Raw genomic sequence first — 10,570 nt, forward strand, 5'->3', positions numbered from 1 at the left:
GACTGGGCCAAATTCTGCAAATTCTGATTTGGGCAGACCTCAATGGGAAATTTACCTCCATGAACTGCAGAATTTAAATCACAATATATTCAAGGTTTCTTTCGTTTACAGATAAATTTATATGACTTTTTAAGGTGACAGATGTCCATAAAGTGTATTTCTATATCCATAAGTCCTGTATGTTTGCCAGTCAGATGACTCCAATCATCTCTCAGAATTCCATACGGCTTAAATTATTTTGAGACAAGTTCTTTTGGAAAAGTTGAGATGATCTAACTGAATACAGCATTCTTAAAAACCTCGCGTGCTCCATCTGCACACTTTCTCATCTTTTAAAGGACGATAGCAAACACTACAGAGGAAATTCTTTGCTGATGACAAAGGTGCATTAGCTTTCCCAGTTCCTGCTCCTCCTCCATCATTCCTTACAGGTTGATCTTTACAGCATGTCTAATACATTAATTTAGTCTCCTTTTAGCTCTGGTAACCTCACTGCCTCATTTTTGGAGAAAAACTTCAGCAGCTACAGCTGCCACATTGTGTGTGTTTGGTTTCACACATCCAACTAGATTAATATTTCCTGGAACCTCTCTTAAGTGTCAGAATTTCTTAAATATTGTGTAGTAAAAAGTGCTATCACAGTGCCACAAAACATTTTGTTATCTGCCAAAGAATTCTTTGTGCAAGCTGGGAAAAATTTATGCAAAGATGGGAAATTATTAATAATATATGACTGAGTATAATTAAAATATATTTCCATTCTGCATGAAAAAATATTTGGTAATTCAGATATTTTGCGGTGTTTATGAGTCATAACTTTCCCCATCCAGGGGATGACCTTTAAGTAGTCTTTTCTTGGTTGGTACAATTTCAGACATGAATTTCATAACATATAAGAATATTATAGGGTATTTCCACTCATCATTGTTCTGTGTCAAAGAGATAAATAGGATGATGTAATATAATTTTCCTTAACTGAGCAACCACTATGCTATGTATTACTTTTATCATATGAAAGTAATTAGTCAACAGGTAGATCCTATTAGTTGCAATTGCTATCACAAGAAATCTTATCTCAATGCTCAGTGTCATCACTTGCAATGTCAATATCAGTTGCAGAAAATAAGTAATATATACAATTGCTAACTCAAATTGCATGACTCTGGGACTAAGGCTTTGAGGGAAAAATTGTTAATTTCATCATTTTTATTAACCCACTAGTATTTTTTTCCTCTCTTAAGGCCACTAGGACTAGAATATCACTGAATTAAAACTGAGATTCTCCCATATGCAGCAAATTTTGACATGGCACTGCATCTAACATCTGTAAAAGGGATCAGAGATTAGGTGGAGTATATTCTAGGAACAGATACTGAATTTACACTGAAAGAAAATCCCCAGACCAAAATCACATTCCTAGTTGCCAGGTCATTATTCTTATCAAGATGAAAGCATCATCAGTTTCTGGGTGACAAGTTCTTATGAAAACCAGAACACATTTAAAGCCCAGAATTTACTGTAGTCCAGTTTATTTCATAACTATCAGTATTAGACAAAAACCTCAAAACCCTGAGACAAGCCTTGAAAGAAGCTGCTGCTTCCAGCGTAGCAGACAAGAGGCAAGGCCCTGTACTCTGGGTGGAAGCCTCCAGAGTTCCCTTAAACAGGAGAAGCAGCAGGAAATGAAGAGCCTCTTGGCTTTTCTGGTGTTACCACATTACTCAAGGTGCACATTCTGTCACTGTCATCCCAGTTTACCGTCCACTTGTTGAAGAGTGTCCATAAAAACGGGAAATCACACAGTCCACCTTTCTTCACCTCACTATCCACTCCCACTGCCCAGTGCACTCACTTTTCCTTTGTTCCTGCAAAATCCCATCTGCCCTTTTCTCCCCTGCTTCCACTTTACTCCTATTCACTTTCACTGTTCCCAAGTTTACTTTTGCCCATGGAAAATTTTAGAAATACATACATGAATATTTGAGACTCAGTTCTTTCTGGGTCCCTAGAATACTGTTTTCCCATTATCCAAACAAGGGATATGCTGAAATACAGCTCCAATTCCTTCCCAGTCCATGCATAGAATTTCATTTCCACAGGAATCTTGTGTAAGCACAGAGGAAAGGACTGGTGGATACATGGATCTGGCCTTGGCACAAGACTGGAAAATGGGACAGGTCTGCACTCCTGGATCATAAATCTAAAAAGTATTCCCATAAATAGATACATTTAGACATTATTTAGAAAATAATTGTGGCGATGAATATCCACCTACTCAATCTACATATTACCCATCAAGCCTACCACATGCTATTTTCTACATACTTCTGTCGGGAGAAAAACTTTACTGGTGAAGGGACAACTAAAGTTGTGATGCCTGCTCAATTGTTCTATCTTCAACTGAGAACATTTTATTGTTTTGAAGATTCCAAAACTGTCCACTAAAAATAGGATTGAAATCAAAGTAATTCACAGTCCTCAACAGCCTGTCAACCTCTTGCCTCCCAGCTTGCATTCAAAAGTTAAGCACAGAAAGGAATCCAACTGAATATATTCTTCTTCTATTTCATTTGCATCAAGATACGGGAAGTAATACATCTACAAGTCCATGATAAGAGAAAAGTTCACTGTTTGAAATACCAGGTAAGTTTTGCTGTGTTCTCAGTTTCTCTCTTGGTATGCCATCACTATCTGAGGCAGATGAAAATGAACCAAGAATGAATTTCCAGTTTCTGGGATATGGAAACTACAGAAAAGGGGCAATTTTTACTATCTTCTCTGCACACTTTGCAAATAGTCTTGCTTCACTTCAATTGCCAAATCACTTACAGAATTTATGACAGAAAAGAACTAAAAACAACACGTCACATATTATTTGATGCCTTTTCCCAGTAATACTAAGTTATAATCATAACATTGCCATGTGTGTCTCAACATAATAAATTTTGAACTAGTACATAACTTCAGTAAGACAGCGACATGCAAAATGATGAAAATAAATCATGTGAGCATCTGACAAAGACTGCTGCCAGTCCACAGATCTGTGATAAAATAATGGCTACTACAGTAAACAAAAGGAGATATATTTGCTGTAAAAAGATACATTCAAGTCTAAAAGTGTAAAGCAACAGTGCACTTAGAATTACTCTCCCAAGAAAAATTTGGCATAAGAAGGCATTCCTATATGGGGCTGGGTTTTAACAACAGACTTTGAAACACACATGACACCCTTTATACAGATTCAAAATTCTAAATTATCACACCAGCAAAGCCTGGGCTCAAAGAATGAAAAAAATGGTAGAAGAACGTTCATAACCTATGGAGATAATCAGCTCTATACTGACTAGCCAAGCAGGAATGCTTAAAATGTTTCTTCTTTTTAATCTTCTGGCTTGCATAGCAAACTGTGACTTACACTGAAATTCTGGAAACAAGTGCAAAGAATAAACTTTATCAAATACCAAAATTTCTTTTCATCTGGATTTCCTGAACACTGGTCTAAAATCTCTGCCAAAACTCTTAATTGCAACAAAGCTTTTTCAGCAATTTGTTTTTTGTGGCTGAACAAAAACAGTGACAATGGAAGACAAACACAAGCAATCTCCAACAGAAACACTACTGACACTACCAGCTTCACTGTGAAAAATACAGGCTCTGTATTTGTGAGCATGTATGTGTAAACACACAGAGACGGAACTCTGTGAAAAAGCTGTAAGACAACATATTCGATGTGTCATTGCAAACCATGCTAGTTCATTCCTAACCCATTCATGACAACAGAAGAAAAATAAACCAAATCCTAGCTTGATTATACAACCAGCATTTCACCTGGAGGTCCACAATAAGGTAGCTTCAAAGGTCAGGCACATGAACTACATTTTCAGAGGTAAGTCCTACATAAGGACGTTAGTTTTGAAGAGATTAATCCACTTTCTAGATTGCTAGTTTTCCCTGAAATACATAATAAGTACCCTGGAAATAAACATGAGTTCAGCTTCTTTTACATGATAACATTTGAATCTTTCTCAAGAAGTAAAGGTCAATTTCAGAAACATTTATTAGCTTTGTTTAAGTCAGGGGTGACAGAATAAGAGCATGTTCATGTTATAGCAGCAAAATTTTCTGGCTTCCCTAGGTCACAGATGGGAAAGTCCAATGGGAGAACCACGAGTCTGTGAAACCTAGGGGGAAAGTAGCAAGATGTGAAGTGGACCTAATACTAACATGTGTTCCTCAAAACTGAAAAAAGTCTGGACCTCATCTGAGGCAAATAGCTCAGTTCCATTTAACATTTTGACAGGTCTTTGGGGAATAAAAACCTGAAGGGTTATTATGGATGAGTTATGAAGGGCACGCAAGTAGATGACACTAGAAGTAATTTGAGGATTGGACATCTTACAATATAATTTTCTATAACACAATTCAAATATTAAATTCAGTCTAAAAATTTGGACTTCTTAGCCCTCCCTACAGTGCTGTATGAATCCTGGTGTTCACAATGTCTATGTTCTCTGTTAATAATGAGACCGTGCATGAAACATAAGAATTTTGTGCTCTATTTCTAACTTAATGGATAAATTATCTCAGGCCTCTTGAGTAGCATCTTGTAAGGGGTTCAATTTGCCAGACTGGATTATAAATTCTATTATTTCATTGTTATTGTTGAAAATTTTAATGATTTTGCTTTATATGTACACATCAATGGGGATTTATGGATCCACAGAAATAGCAGAAAACCATTTGAAAAAGTTTACAGCTACAGTTAGCTGTAAGTCCCAACCTGGATCTAAAATCACATTTCTCAGAATGACTGATGAGATTCTACTGTTCTTGAGAAACGGATGTTAGCTGTGTTTCCCTGCCCCTCTAGGCCTTACTTGCTCCCATAATATTTAAGTGTTGCAATACAAAAAATATTTTCAAACTTTGTCACATATGAATTTGCGCTAAGGAAATGAAGGCTCTCGTAATAACTTGTCACTAGACTCTTCTGTCATCCTGGGAATTTTAAAGAAATATTCCCTGGAGATATTCATGGAGATATTCATGGAGAACCCATGAATATAAAACAAACAGAAACAAAATGTATTGGAAATTCCCTTACATGGTGTTATTTTAAAGACTGATGAGTCCTATATTTGGTACGGAAGAATCTTCACTGGGATACACTAGAAATGAATGAATAATCCCACCTACAGCTTTTCCTACTCTTCTGCTTTGTGGAGGTGCTGGTGAAGAACAGCTGCATCAGCACACAGCAACAGAAGTACCAAATTCTGTGGGTTTATCCCTTATAGCTGTGCAAAAACCTGCTATAAACTACAAATTCTTTTTGGATTTTCTCACCTATAAGGATGGGACTACAATATCTCACTTGTGAAGAGTGATATGATTCACCACAATTAGATTCAAATTAGAGAACTATTCCTTTTAACAAGTACAAAAAATGACACCATTGAAGAACAATCTGATGTTTATTACATGTAATTGCTAGCCTTGCAATGTATGAGGCATGCATGTGAATATCAGCACGTCTGTAAAAGTTCAGCAGCACCAAAGATCCTTCTCCTCATCAACATTTTTGAACATGATTTTTAATGAACGCAATCTGCTGTGTTTGGAGGGTAAACACTAACTGGAAATAAATTCAAGATGAAAATCTTTATTGTCACCTCTGCCAGGAAGAGAGATGGAGCTTCTTCTTGGCAGAACATCCTGAAGAGTACTGCAAGTATTATTCAGTGGTGCTCTGCCTCTGTCCTCTTCAGAAAATGCTTGAAGGAAGTATTCCACCAACATGAGACTGCAAACATTGAAATTCTGACTGCTTCATCAAATCACTGTTTCAGATTTAATAACAGCTGTCTGTATCCTTGTTGGGCTTTACCAGAAGGTGTACAGACCAAAAGGAAGGAAGTATTGATTTAGCGCATTTTCTCCTGCATTATCTTTGACAGAAGCTTTGCATTTTTAGTGGGTCCCATGACATAAAAAAAATTTCTAATTCTGTATGCTCAAGTAGAAAAGTTCTAACATTAAAATTCTATAAATAGACTACAATGAGAATTATTGCAGTTGTAGCCCTTATCATATCCAGGGAAAAAATTTCTCTTGTGATTTTTTTAAAAGGATATTGTAGACCTTTCCAGAAAGTTCCTCCCTCGGGAAAGGACTTCTATATAGTCAGATCCATCTTGGCTCTTCTATCTCTTAAATCCATCTGCTTTGGACTGTTATTTCATTTTTGGATGTAACTAGGCAAAGGTAAGATCCTAGTACACTGATCCTGCTCATTGATTCTTTTTCATAGTTGCTCAATTGATTAATGGGGAATAAAGAGAACTTTCTTATAAATGCCTAAGAGATTCGTAGAAAAAAATTCTTATCAGTACTTTTATACTCTGAAAAAAAATTGGTAACTTGGTAAATTACAACATTGGTATTTTTTCAGAACTAGAATCATCAGAATACTTTTTTCCCCACAAAAACACTAAACACTTCCTCTCTACTTCCCTCGCATCTTCCTTCCCTAGTTTAAAATGCTATTGTTCCCGTTGAGCCCAGCCCCTAACTTCTTCATTTTCAGGTCTGTAAAATGCAGATTAAAAGAGCTGCTTACATGGTAAAATATCCTGAGGCCAGTGAATAAAAGATTACTATGAACCCACTCTTATTATGAACTGCCCTGGTACATTGCATCCTCCCTTGTTCATCCCATGAACATTCCTCACAGAAGTTTTTAAACTTTTAAAATACATGTAATGGCTCTGTTAACAGATATTTTCTATCTGGCAGGAGTTAGCCTGGTTGAGTTTGCCTACTGGCTGATGCACTTAAACCTCCTGCTCTGAGCTCAGTCTGTGAGCCTACAATACCTTATTGTTTGGCTCCTTATAGGTGGTAATGAAATTGGCATTCAGTTCCCTCTCCTGAATGGTTTCCATGAGACTTTGAAAAAGTTGTTTGCTTCTCCTGGTATTATATAACGATCTCAGTTTCAGCATGCAAGAAGGCATGCTCTAGTCAAATACCTTATCTCCAGGATTATATTAACAACTAAACGTGAGTCATTCTGGGCATCAGACATGTTTGTCTATACACGATATACAGTTAGGACTCTTTTAAAAATTAAGCTAATTTGGTTAGTTAAATGAATTGTCAACACATTACCTTATGACTTGGGCAGCCCTTCATTTACTACACAAGTGGTCCTGTTGCACTTCTGTCTCCATGCAAGTTAACATTACACTGGAAACTGAAAAGAGTAGATTGCATTACATGATAGAAATCTGGCCTTGTCCAGGTTTAAATTACGCTTTATATTAAGATTTTAAAACTAAATGGTCAGTGCCTAATAAGCTGGGTTGAAAGAGCACTGAACTTTCTGATCCCAGTCCAGCAAAATACTGAACCATGCTTAACCCTAAGGACACAAGTAGTCCCAGAGATTTCAGTGGAATTAAGTAAGTAGTTTCATGCCTACATCTATCAGTAATAGCATTCAGCACTTGCAAATGCAGTCACCAAAGCAAGCTCATAAGCACCGAGCAATACATACAATGACCATGAATGTGTATCTACCATAAGAATAGCAAGTAACCACAATGCAGTACTCCTTATGTGAGTTATGAGTGATTTGAAAATAACCAATATTATTTTTTAATTGCAGCTTAGTCAGAACTAGAATATTCTATGAGGGAAAAAGAAAGGAGTCTTTCCCCAGTACATTAAAATAAGAGGAAAAAATGTTCTGAAAAACAAAGTATAGGTACATACTTCACTGTAAAATAAAAGAGAGAACGGAAAATTTACACTGATAGAAGCTCTGTGTGTGCGGTCCCAGCAAACTGAACTGCAACTATTTCAGTGTTCTGGACAATCACATTAATATTTTATTGTTCTTTTTTGTTACACTTGTAAGCTAGAAGTATTAAGAAATGCAAAGCACCTTCTATGAACATATTCACCCACAGACAAAAATCTTTGCCAGATATTTCTACAGGTGATGAAATGATTTAAACCTTCAGCACCTTATTTCAATCTATCATGTCTGATAGAATACCCTACCAGGCAAAAAAGGATATAATAAAGCTCTTCTAATCAAGAAATATCTGGAAACATGAACAATTGGTCTGTCAGCAGGCCTTCTCAAAAGGACCCTATTCTTCCACAGTCTTTTTAAATTTTTCTATTTATTATGAAATTATTAAATTAATTGCTTTTATAAACTAATGCCCTTTGGTTCTTAAAACAGGATTTTAAGCCTTTAGGACCAACTGAGCATCTCAGAATATCATCCCAGATAGATATGTACCTCATGCTCAGTGCTTGAAAACACTACCACATTCCTCCTTGGCTTGAAATGTACCTACATGATCATAGTCTTGTGCCACTGGCATTCCTGCAATATTCTGGTTCTGGACAAGGGATGTTACTCTTACCTGAGATCTCTAGAAAAACAGTGGTTAGATGACCTGGTACCTAAATTCAGTAGCTGAAATAAAGGCATGCTAAATGACAGGATTAGGCTCCCTGCACACACAGTCATGGTGGTGACTGGCATGTCACTGGCAAATGAGAAAGCATTTACATGGCACGTGGAAGATTAGGGATTAAATCACTCACGTTCACATACAGGGTCTCGAGTTTGAGTCCCTGTCTGAATTCAGTCTCAGACTCATGTCTGGATCAAGGACTCCTACCTTTTAGGCATTATTTCAGGAATCACTCAGGCCACGTGTCTTTCTGCTTCCTTAGCTAAAGCTCTTCTAATCTGTAAAATAAAATATTTAGATTTTAGTCAGGATAAGGAGCAGAACTTGGGTCAATTCTCTTGCAGACAAGTCTCCAATACAGCTGAGGAACCATCCCCTAACTACACTCAAAGAACATTTTATTCATGAAATACAAAACACCTTGAATAGCACGCACACACTGGGGGTGGAGGGGGTGTGTGTCTTAGGAAGCAGGTTCCCAATTGCTGCATGCCTTGCCAAGACAAGGCTGCCTCTGAGGGAGCTCCAGTGCTTGGGCAACCCACACTTGGCCACAGGCTGCCCTGAGAGGCTGAGTGCACAGGCAACCTACACACGGGCAGGGGAACTGATTAAAACTGGCAGCAGAAGACCAGTAAGAGGCTTAAAGCTGCAGACCAAAATCTGCACACACAGCACCAACCTCCTGCACCACTCCTCACCTCAGTGGAGGAATTTGTATGGACCAAGTGTAACCCTTAATAAAAATGAGAGAAATTGAGACTAGGAAGTGGGAGGACAGGTGTTTGCCTGGAGTTGAATTTGGGAAAAGGGGAAGCATAATGTTTCTTTGTTTAATTGTTTGTGTTCTTTTCTTCTTAATACACAAAACATTGATCAGAAATTTCTGTTAATAGGCAATAAAGTATAAATTTCCCATGTTCCTTTTGCTCATGGTGTCCACTTGAGCAAAAAGACCAAATTCCTCCACAATTGTATGAAGGTCCTATGTCCATGAAGCACCATCTCATGGAAGGTGAGCACCAAAGTAACCATCATCAACACAGAAGCACTGATACACACACTCCTGTTCATATTTGTGAGTCAAGAAGTGTTAAACTCAACATACCCCCATAATAAAGAGGTATAAGAAACGTAGGCTCACTGAGATGTTTCTTTCAGGGTTTCTACACCACTTGCAACATGAGGATAAAGAGGATGGTGTGTTGCCAGAAATGTGTGTCAAGCAGGCAGGGCTACAATACTTGAACTTGTCTGTCTCATGGATTCATGCATCTATGTCTCAATTTCTCTTCCAGAGAAGACCCTAATATTTAGTGATTTTAACCTTTTTTGACCTAAAAACCTAATCCGTTTTCTTGCTGAGATTCTCTAATTTTGACTTTATCATCCAATTTTAACCTTTGCTGGTTAACCTTTACTTTTCTTCAAAACAAGAGTCAATTATGTTTACTAGCTTGGTACTGACAATCATGGCCTGGTTTGTTTTATACTGCACTGATTATGTTTAAAAAAAACCCAACAAAACAGCATAGCAAAATAAAAAAAAAATCATTCAGACAAATAGCTTTTTTACATTGATAGAAACGTTTAAAATCTTTGAGGCCAAAGAATGCCCATCCCTGAAGTTTTGGTTCCAGAAAGTGACTAATTCTTTTTATGCAAATAAACAGACATTTATCTGCTTTTGAATCTATACCTCAATAAAATCTGTAAGCAACACAGCTTAAAAGTTTCTGGGAAACATAGCACGAAGATGTGAAAAACAACATACCATTTCACTTCTTGTAGTAATTTCAACTGCAGACTTTAGCAGTTGTAATATAGTAAACAAACCATACAAGTCTGATCTGATCATGCAGCCAGTAAGCAGGCACACAGTTCCTCTTAATGTATATTAAAAATTCTTGGCACCTTAATGCAAACAAACTGTAATGAAAAAATATCAGCATGAGTAACCCTGCATGTCGTGCTTAAGATTCCCTTCATTGCCCCAGGATCAGTCTTCCTTGCTTCTTGTGCTGAAATTCATACAATTTCATGCCTCATGTAGGCCTGAGACAAGGAAGAAAATG

The 10,570-nt window shown here is 37.2% G+C and overlaps 1 long non-coding RNA gene across 1 annotated transcript in view; it reads right to left on the minus strand.

The window, feature by feature from the left end:
• LOC116446043 overlaps window positions 1-8,795 on the minus strand; it is a 33,754-nt gene extending 24,959 nt beyond the window's left edge. Inside the window, exons 1-2 of the long non-coding RNA XR_004241005.1 lie at window positions 8,703-8,795; window positions 7,171-7,255 (exon numbers count right to left, since the gene is read on the minus strand). This is a non-coding gene — a long non-coding RNA (uncharacterized LOC116446043). The remainder of the gene's footprint in view (window positions 1-7,170; window positions 7,256-8,702) is intronic.
• Between the last annotated feature and the right edge of the window lie 1,775 nt (window positions 8,796-10,570).

Source organism: Corvus moneduloides, chromosome 6 (genome assembly GCF_009650955.1).
Source record: "Corvus moneduloides isolate bCorMon1 chromosome 6, bCorMon1.pri, whole genome shotgun sequence".
Lineage (NCBI taxonomy): Eukaryota > Metazoa > Chordata > Aves > Passeriformes > Corvidae > Corvus > Corvus moneduloides.